General features: G+C 31.1%; 1 long non-coding RNA gene across 4 annotated transcripts; it reads right to left on the bottom strand.

Annotated features, from left to right (window-relative positions):
- Positions 1-3,996: 3,996 nt before the first annotated feature.
- LOC118200474 (uncharacterized) lies at positions 3,997-10,376 on the bottom strand. 4 transcript variants are annotated; one of them, XR_004760093.2, is made up of 3 exons: positions 10,220-10,376; positions 8,487-8,593; positions 3,997-5,400 (listed from the first exon to the last, which is right to left on the bottom strand). It is a non-coding gene; the product is annotated as an uncharacterized LOC118200474 (long non-coding RNA). The 4 variants fall into 4 exon arrangements; XR_004760094.2 differs by having other exon boundaries at positions 10,131-10,236; XR_004760092.2 differs by lacking the exon at positions 10,220-10,376 and adding an exon at positions 10,076-10,191.
- Positions 10,377-10,815: the final 439 nt, after the last annotated feature.

Raw genomic sequence — 10,815 nt, 5'->3', positions numbered from 1 at the left:
GAAGTCATTGTATATAAAGAAAAATAAAGGGTCTTGTATACCCTTCGTCTGTATCCTGTCTACTTACTACAATTAGTGAACATAGCTTTAGTAAGCTCTCTGTTCCTAGTCAGGTCATTGTATGTTTCCGAAGAAGGTTAGAAGAAACATTGAACCTGATAAGGTGTATTCACCATTATATCTGGGTGCTATTATGAAGGTGTCTCTAAGAACCACCGCAAAAAAATACCATACATCGCAGATTATCATCGCAATAACTGGGCACATTGCAGATAAAATTAAAGAAAGGCAAGGTGAGCTGCATAATATCCATTGATTCTAGATACTCCTGTTGGAGCCACAATTGCATATATGTTTGCGCATTTTAATTTTGGTATAAGCATATACACAGCTTCCATAACATGCGACCCATCCTCCTATATACCAGGTGTTTCGGTTGATCTTTGCCATTTGACATTCTATATTCTTACCCTGAAGAGACCATGTTCATTGAAACAGGTTCTGATGCAAATGTACAAACATTAATATTATGATACACATGTGGTTGGGCACCTTTTCCCATACATTCTTACAGTGGCTCCTCCATTGCCATCAGCTGTTTGATACACGAAGTGAATGTCTGCAAACTCTGAATTCGTAAAACGGTATATACTCTGTGGTTGGAATCAGAAAGCTCTCCAAGTGCCTACCAGGAGCACTGGTACTAAATACAGATTTATCTGTTTTTCCATTTCTGGCCTTGTTGCTCCATATAAATACGGTTTATTTCGTTTGATTTTTATTAAAGATGAGTCAGCCTGTATATATAACAGAAAGATGAATTGTATTTTGCGATGCATATGAGAGGTTATCTTTAAAGTGGGGGAACTTAACAAAGCAAGGTTATTCGTAATTATGTCATAACGAAAAAAAATTGTTTTTAATATTATATAATCCTAACTAATATTATAAATGCGAATGCGAGTTTGTTTGTGCGTTTGTTTATTACCCTTTCACTTTTTAATTACTTAACCGATCACCATGAAATTTTCAAGAAAGATGAGAAAAGGTTATAGGCTATATAATGTAACTTATCAGTTGAAACTTAAACTATACAATAAGTTTTATAGTTAAAATGATTGCCGTTGTATAAACATTAAATGTTAAACGATATAAAAGTTTGTCTGCGCGCACAGGTGCTTGGCTTGTCTATAAAATGTTTGCGTGGTTTAAGCCACGCAAACATTTTATAGACAATAAATATTTAATAAACATTTTATTTATAACCTTTTCTAATATACAGGGGCATAGCTAGAGTTTCCAGCGCCTGGGGACAACTGAAGCATTTGCGCCCCATTCTATGTGCCAAAAATGGAAAACATTTCATTCAAAAATTTCGTAGCATCAATAAGGCGCCCCTTGGATGCTGGGCCCAGAGACAAATAGCCTCACCCTAGCTACGCCACTGCTAATATATCAAAAATATTTCTTGAAAATTTCATGATGATCCGTTAAGTAATTAAGGCGTGAAAGCGTAACATTTATAAATTTTTCCTTGTTTAATTTTATTATTTGAAATCCTTCAGGATTTACGGGTTTCGGGTCATCTTTCACAAAAATTTTTCAGTCATTAAGAAAATATACGTAGCAGTTTTACTAGATTTCATGGCGATACACTCCACGTAAATGCAAAATATCCGCGGTCTATAGGTATAGAAGAAGGGCAGTATTTACTGAAATTTTACTCAGAGTGTATTTTTAAAATTCACGCGAAGTTGAAACTTATTTAAGGACATTAACGCGAGCGAAGCCGTGGGTAAAAGCTAGTAAAACTATAAAACATGAAGCCACATTAAATTAATTAACTGGAAAACAAGGGGCCCACCAGCGGCCGAGCGGTAACGTCGCTGAACACTGGTAGTTCGGTCCGAGGTTCGAATCCCGCGAACGGGCTGGCTGCATGGGTGTTTTCGTGGTTTTCCCCATGTGTGACGTGTATACGAGCCAGTTTCGCTTAAAAAGTCCTCCACGAAGGCATCCCTCCCTTAATGCAGATAGCCCTCGAGTGCTTTGCCGTAATTTAATAAGCCAAACGAAGTCTGAGAAAAACTAATCATTATTAATAGGAAGAGTTATAGGTATTTTTTCCTCTTTAAAGCGGTCTTTAATGGTATAATCGGAAGCCCGCCCGCCTAGAAATCATGAGGTTAGGAGTTCGAAACTCGGCGAGGGCAACGTATATTTTCCCTGCCTATTGGCGCCTGAAGTAAAATGTGGTAGCCTATAATATGTCACTATCAGGATTTAGCAACTGATCCTTACCTTCCTTGTCGCCCTAGAAGTGGGGGAGAATGCAAGGAATTTTCTCCTTTAGTACCGCAATGGAAAATTTGGCTAGGGTATTGCACCTTTTTCATATTCTGGCTAGGCAGAAGAGTACCAGGGGGAGCAGAACAGCCAGGCCACTGATTAAGAGGAGAGGCCTCCGAAGAACCTTAAGTTTTTAAGTATATATTTTAAAAAAATGAAGCTAAAATGTGGTCTGTATTGGGAGAATCAATCCCTAACTCATAATTGGCACTAAAGATATCTTTGGGACGGTGTATGTTTCAGTTGCTCCATGCTAGAGAAGCTTTTTGAAGTTGAAGTGGATTAAAAGCTATCTTCGATCAACAAGGTGCCAAGATTTAATGGCTTGTCAGTCTTTTTGTATTGAACATACGGAAGCTAAACATGTTAATGAATTTTTGACAAAACTATAAACAAACTTTCGTAAGTCAAAATTCACTAAAAACAGTTATAGCTTTTTTATTTTTAGAAAAGTTAACAATATTTTTTAAATCATCAAAAATAGCTGATTAATAAGCATTTTTAAATATAAATTTGTTTTCTAAATGTAATTTTTCCCCTTAATCTTAAGACTTGCTTTTCAAATCAATTCAAATATTTAATTTTAATTAAATAAATGTTAATTTTATATTTGTGTTGACATTTTGTATGGTGATCATTCCGATATAGGGTGACCAAGTGAGATTTCCATCCTGAGCATCGATAATTAAGTCTGGCACTGCAGATAGAATTTTGCATATTTGCCCTATTTCTTACTTTGACAAATGTAATGATTTTACAAAATTACATGTTCTATTTGTACAACTTTTCCATCCTTAGATCAGTCAATATACTAAGCATAAAACCTATTTCAAACATTCTGCGTGTGTGTATTTATGTTTTATTTAAGCTAATAGAAAATATTTAATAATGGAAATTTCCTTCATCCAGAGTCAGTTTACAATCCATAAAAGATAATAAGATTAATACCAGTAATAATGTATAAATAATGTAAATAATGAGTAAAATGCATAATATATTTTAATAAATGAAGCTGGAAATTGCAGATGTGTGAATCTTGAAATAAATACTGATAACCAAAAAAACAGAATAGAAATTTGTGCTTATTTTAAAAGTGAATAATACAGGCAAAGTTAAAATAAAAATAAACATTATCAATGAAGAGTAACATTACTTATACTACATTAAGGGGAAGCAAATGTGTATATGTAAATGTGTGCATTAGTGGTATTTATGACTTTACACTGAAATTCTGATTCCCCCATGAGGGGGGGGATCAGAATTTTTTTAATAGGTAAAGAAGCTAATGGGATAAATGAAACTAAGGGAATTATTGATATGTTGTCCTCTATTAAAGACATATGTGTTATTTTGTTCCATTGGCTAATTCATTTTCACATTGGACTTGTAATTGAATTTTAAATTAAGAATGAATCTGTGTGCTTTTTCAGGGAAGGGAAGTTATGCTTTATAAAATTATAAGTATGCAATATTTACAATTAAACAGAAAATGAGAAGTGTATGAAAAAATTACAAGAAAAAAAGGGAATTTTAAATTTTTTGACAGGATGAAATTTAAAATGCTTATCAGTCATGGTTAATAAAACTTAGCTGAATATTAAATATATGTATCAAATTTATTGAGAATAAAAATTGAAGCTAACAGAATGATAATAATAAATTAAAAAATTTATTTACATGCATACAATTTTATGTTAAATATACAGAAAATTTTCATACGAGAATACAAGAATAAAGAATTGTTTTATTAAAGAGTCTTGAAATAACTGTAGCTTTTTCTTTCACTTTTAAATTCAATAACTCTTAAAATTATAGTGATATTTATAAAAGCATAATAAAAATAATTTGATTAAACATTCCTTTTACATATTAGGCCAACTAATATTACATATTACAGCTCATGAAATGTTTCTGGTATGGAAAAAAGGATCCTTCTAAAAAATTTTCTTTACATATATATAACTAAAAATGTATCAGTTCATTTTTTCTATAATTATGTTTTATGAAAATATTCTTAAACTATTGAAAAGAATGAAATTTCCTTCATTTTCAAATGATTATGAGATGGATTTTAATGTAATGCTGATAAAGAAGATATTTTTAACATTAAAACAGAAAAATCTAAAATAGCTAAAACATATACACCTTGGATAAAAATTTGCGAGGAAAAAATTATAAATATTAATGAAAATAAAATTTTCATAGCACATAATTTTAGCATTTTAGTAAAAAATTATAAAAATTGCATCATTATACTTTACATACAGCCACTTTACTGAGATATTTATTTCAATATTAAATATATAAATTTCATGTTTCATTTCCTATTTATCTATTTCACTATCTTCTAATTTGACAAATTTTGTCTCAAATCTCAGATAATGCATTAATTCTAGATTCAGCAGCAATTACTTTCACAAAACATATATGAAATTAACAAGATGCTATTAATTTTGCACGAAGGCTTTCCATATAAAATTAACTTCTCAGATTTTCTACATTTATATAGTTCTATATAAAAAGAGCATTTATTTTGGAACATAATGACCAATATGAAGTAATAATACATAATTTATAATTTTAATAGTCACAGCATACTGAGATATTACATTTGGCTCATTGTAGAACCATAGCCTGCATACCCAGCAATGCAATCATTACCATCCAATGATACAATCATTTTGCTTATCATATGATAAGCTTGCTTTAAATTGATTTCATTAAAGGGTACAATAGAATACCTGCCATAGCTTTTCAGTTTATTGCCATATAACTTTATCGCACTAAGCACAGCAACTGAAAAATTGGTCACAAGATTTGTGGCTTAATTGTCTGATTTTCCGAGATTTAGGTATTAAGTTTTTATTTTGACTGACATTCCTCTTTGGAATGTCACTGGGTTTGCTTGATGCAGCTACTTGCCCTGAAGATGGTTAGCTTGGCTGTTCACAGCTTTAATGAAGCTTGCCGCAGGGTGGTGAATTCTACTGCATAACTAAGCAAATAGCTCCTTCACATTTACAAGTCTGCTGCTTCTGCACACCTAATCAGCTAGAAGGGATAAAAATTATAAACATAAATAATTACAAAATCGATTCACAATAAATTTTATATTTTAGTTAATTTATTTATTGAATAAAATAAATGTGAAAGTAATTAGAAAGCAGCACTGAATTAAAATATTAGTAATACTCATAGTGTAACAACGCTGATACTGCAAATGCTAAATTAAACGAGTATTGGGACTTTAAAGCATTAGAAATGAGTGAGTGTTGCATACAAAGGTTAGCATTTTGGATGCATAAATTCATGTCACACATAGAGAAAATTATGAAAACTTCCATGCAGCCAGTCTATTTGGCAGGATACACAAGTAATAAACATGTTTAATAATGAAACATAATAAAAATATTAATAATTAATGAGGGAAAATTTATAGTTTTGTTCTTTTTATTTAAGTTAATATTTCTATTGTGAAAACTATCTAACTTAATACACTATTCACTTTCTCTTTGCCAGTACTAAACATTAATTCTGAATTATAATAAATTTTCTAACTGCTCTGTTATTCATTCACAATAGTAATGGCTTGAGTTAATTTCTTCTGCGTTTATTTCATTTATAACCTCCCAAAGTTTTCAACTACATTTTATCCTATAGTTCTAATCTGAGGTAATGTGCTGCAAATATCAAGTGTTAAACTGTCATAATAATAATACTATAGACAATTGAAGTTAACAAGCACATATTGTAAAGCTTCAATCATATGCAGAAGTGATTTATATGCAAGTACAGTCAAAAGTCGTTAATCCGGACTCGTCGGGACTTCGGCGATTCCGGATTATCGATTTTTCCGGATTATAGATCATCAGTTTAAATCTGGTAAGATGGCATGCAGAAATTACAAAATTAAAAATATGAAACCATAATTTATGAAATAAAGAACAATTATGATCTAAAGGGTATCAAAATTTACAAAAAGAAAAAGCTTAATATTTATTTGTTTACTTTATTAAACATTTATTTCAATGTAAGTTGCTTCGTTTCATGTGATAACACTTTCTCTTGAATTCTATTAAACAGACATAATTTCTCGTTTAGTTACAAAGTTCCGCTGTTCAAGTCCTATAATTGCTGTGTTGAGAATACCGACTAATTTGTCAATGGAAATGTTTTCGTTTTCAATAACCTCTGGGTCACTTTCTTCACTATCGAAAGCGAATTATAATGACGAGGAACTTGATTTAAATCATATCAAAGACGGAGTACATAGACATGAAATACTATACTTAGTAAGGAATTATAAGCCAAATAAAATAAAAACATCTGCCCTGAAGATAAGGATAGTGCTGACAGATCAACTTCCAATCCGCGGCGTGAAATTGATAAACAGATTTCGAATTTCAGAACATACTTTCGCTTTGTAGATATAAATTACATATTAGTAAATATATATCGGAAATTCTATTTGACATAATCAAAAGTTCAAGCTTACTTTTATGAAATTGTTCTAAAAGTCTGCAAAAAATAATAAGCAGGATCCAATTCAAAGATTAAGGAGCAACGCAATGTGCAACATTAACTGAATCAGATAATTTTAGCTTAGCTTATACCTCCGTTACGCATTAAACGCGCATGTGCACAAACATATTCGCAGCCGTAAAGGTCTTACGCGCACTCTTAAACGCCTGTGCGCATGCGTGAACGCAACGCATGCGCAGAAAGTTTGTAGCTTTGAGGTCCGGATTATAGATCATTCCGGATTATGGGTGTCCGAATTAACGACTTTTGACTGTATATCTTTATCATTTGGCCAATTTGAATTCAACAAAATAATCTAATTTTCATAACTTTCTCAATTTTTATTGTCTGCAGATAATCAAAACCATTTTTAAAGAGGGACTACTGCACATTATTGTTAAGAAATATATCACATTGACATTCTTCAGCTTTATTACTTTTTAACTTTAACAAATTAATATTTAAGTACTAAAAATTAAATATAACACAGTTATAGCTCTGAAGCTATGTGACAGATGCGACGAGCGAAAGCTCTGAAGTCAGATTCCAATCAGTCTGGGTCGTATTTATTTTGCATATAAAACAATACATGTGAATTCTAGTTAAATAGAACCAATGACTAAAAAGCACTTGTTTTAAAAAATACATAATAAAAATGTATTTTTCATATTACATATCAATACAAAATAGCATATTAAAATAAAGTCGTAGCTGCCCGGATGGTATAGTGATTAGGGAAGCCTGAGTACAATACTGAGGGACCCGGGTTCGAATAACGAACAAGGCATGGATGTAAATTATCTGTCCCTTCATAGGAGGCAAAGGTGGCCTGCCTATTAGGTGCCTCCATAATAGATCACCATATCTGATTTTAGGAGTGGCCAATGCCGGCATAGGCAAGCATCCACCATTGGAAACAAAAAGTACATGTGCAAGAAATGGAGTTATTCTGATGCTAATGGTTTCATAAAATTAATTATTCTTTTCTGATAACTCGATTCATAATTATAATGTGGGGAAAAAAGAAGAAATATAGAATATCAAATCCCATTTACTTTCCTAAACTAAAGTATGAAAGTAACAGCACAGTGTATAAAAATGTTGAACAACTGCATCGTCTGTTAACACAGTTATAACTGAAGTACTGTTTTGAAGAAGAGTATGGAGTTTTATGGCAATTAGCATATACTTTGATGCTTCTTATTTCATTAAAGCTAATTCTTATATATAGGCATAGTAATGTTTTGTTCATCAGCATTTTATGAATTATTGACAATTTCAAAACAACAAGTATAAATATGCAAAATAAAATAAGGAGCTGTACGACTTAAAGCTCATATAAATTGGAATACCTTATGTTGGAGCATTGCTGAACTCATACTTAAAACAGAATAAAATGATAAATGAAAATCAAAACACTACTATATATGCACTGTATGTTACTTCCTTATTAAAGCAGACAGTCTGGATATATTTAAAAGTAACAAGTTACAAATTTGGTGATTCAATCAGCTTATTTTGTTATGGTGTCTTTATTAAACAATAATCAAATGTCACCTATGGATATTCTAATATATTTTAAGAACATTAGGCTTAAATAAAAAGTTAAACTTTACCTTTCTGGATTTTGGAAAGCCTAACAGATTTCAGTTCACAAAAGTCCCATTTATTGCTATTACAGGCCACACATCGAGCAAAAGCTTTCATTGAAGGGCAGTTCAACCTGAAAAAAGAAATTAAATCACCATTTAAAATTTCATGATCAGGGTAATAATACAAAGGTTTAGCACTTGGCTTATAAATAATCCTGCTCTTTCAGAAAAATTTAATTGCCATGACAATAGATTTAGGTTGGTAACTTATTTCTGTAAAAAAATGTTATGCCCTTTCCAGGAAAAACATGAGCACACATATTTACCATATAACATATTCCTCGAAGTATAACACAATGGCTTCAAATCACATTAATTAGAAAGTTTGATTTCATTTCTACTTTAACCAGGTTGCCTTCATGGCCATATGACATACAATATATTCTTTAAAATAAAGACTAATGTAACAGATTCAAATAACAAATTTAAAAGTTTTGCCCCATAAGTGAAAACATAACTTTGTGAAATAAATCTTGCATCCAATTTAAGGCCATGAGAACTGATGTTTGACAAATACTAAAGAAAGTTTATTTATATTTTTGATGCATTAGACATGAACCTGATTTAATCAAAAAAACTTTTAATATGGGGGATAGGTTGGAATAGCTTTAACTTCTTTGATAAGCTGAAGCATGTTTAGAACAAAATGTTTTAATGACAAGTAAATTTCCATCATTTGCAAATCATTATATTATTAGAAAATACATTTTAATGAGATACTAACAACTATGACATTTTATGCATAAAAAGAGTAAAAATTAAGCCAGTTATCATTTGGCTTTGTGGTGTCATCGAAGCTTTGCTTCTTCTCCCAGCATAAATTCTTTGGTGGTACACTACTATACTGTCAACAATATTGTTTTCATATTAGTTCCACAACAGTAAATTAACATGTTCCAGTTCAGAGTTTGAATGCATCTGAAATGTTTTGTGCACAGTTTGAATTTAAGAAAAATCTCTTTCTTTCAGACTTATATTTTCAGCTTAATATTCTAATGATTTACTTTTTTTGAAATCATATACTACAGCTATATCCATTTGACTTTGAAGGGAAGATTAATAATTTTTATCTTCTTATATCCTACCCATATATCTTTCTTTCTAAGTAGCAGAGTTAAAAAATGTGCAGAGTTAAAAAATGTATAGACATATAAAAATAATAAGGATAGCTTAATTATTTTTATTGAGAAAAATTAAATGTGCATAGCTATATATGTAAGAATACATAATTAAATTAGTCCAAATCATATTTAATGCATCTCCATATCTATTTTAATATTTTCATTTAATATGTATTTAAATGCACTAATCATTTTATCATTAGAATTCTAGTAAAAGTAAGAAAAAAGCTATAATAAATTAAATGCTGTTGTTGTTGGTATCATTTTAACTTTGCCCAGTTTGTCTTCATGGCAATAGCAATATTTATAACATATATAATACCTAAAAAAGGAACATTTTGTTATGTTAATAATAATAATTTGCTGCATTTTTTAACTCCCCAAACCCCATAAACGTTTTGCGAAAATATAAAAAACTTTATTTTCTTTTACCGTAATAATCCGTAATGTTCGTTGCGAAAATATAAAAAACTTTATTTTCTTTTACCGTAATGTTCGAAAAATAAACCCCATAAACGTTTTGCGAAAATATGAACTAATAATGATTTGCGACTTTCAAACTTTATTTTCTCTTACCGTAATGTTCGAAAAGTAAACAGAAAATTTCCCTTTTCCTCCTTCAGGAAAATTCCCTGTGTGGGTTGCAACAATTATCAGGGTTACCATATTCTGGCGCACGTACGCTCACTTCCGATGTAAACAAATCCGCAATTTTGCCAAGTGCCGGTTATGGAAACATCCCCTGCCTCTTTTCGCGACGACGTTTGTTCATTCCAGAATTAATATAGATTTGAGTGACAAGTAGTTTTACTTTGTAGGAGATTTACGAATAGGAGTGTGAGAGTTTAGCTTGAATTTCGTTACCCTGTCGACTGAAGAAAACAGACTGTTGGCGACGCTAATGCAGATCTTGCAGGGTATATTTTAGATGAGGTTAGACTCTGCTAAGTTCGTCCGAAATTCTGTCGCAATCTAGGAAATGTTGTAGTTTCTAGTCGAATTAGATTTAAATTGTTGCATTTATAACCATTGTGAAAGGAAGTTTTGAATTTTAAAACCAGATACAAGTCAGCTGATAAATTTTTGTTTGCATATTTTAATTCACGTTCTCACAAGTGATGAGGTAGAATAAAAGGGGTTAATTCTGTGTCTGTTTGTTTAATGGTTAGCTA

Source organism: Stegodyphus dumicola, chromosome 3, assembly GCF_044657685.1.
Source record: "Stegodyphus dumicola isolate Sdum_Otavi_A_Nest chromosome 3, ASM4465768v1".
In the NCBI taxonomy this organism is placed as follows: Eukaryota; Metazoa; Arthropoda; class Arachnida; order Araneae; family Eresidae; genus Stegodyphus; species Stegodyphus dumicola.
The sequence above is the reverse complement of the archived record's forward strand: the minus strand, read 5'-3'. Positions and strand labels throughout refer to the sequence as shown.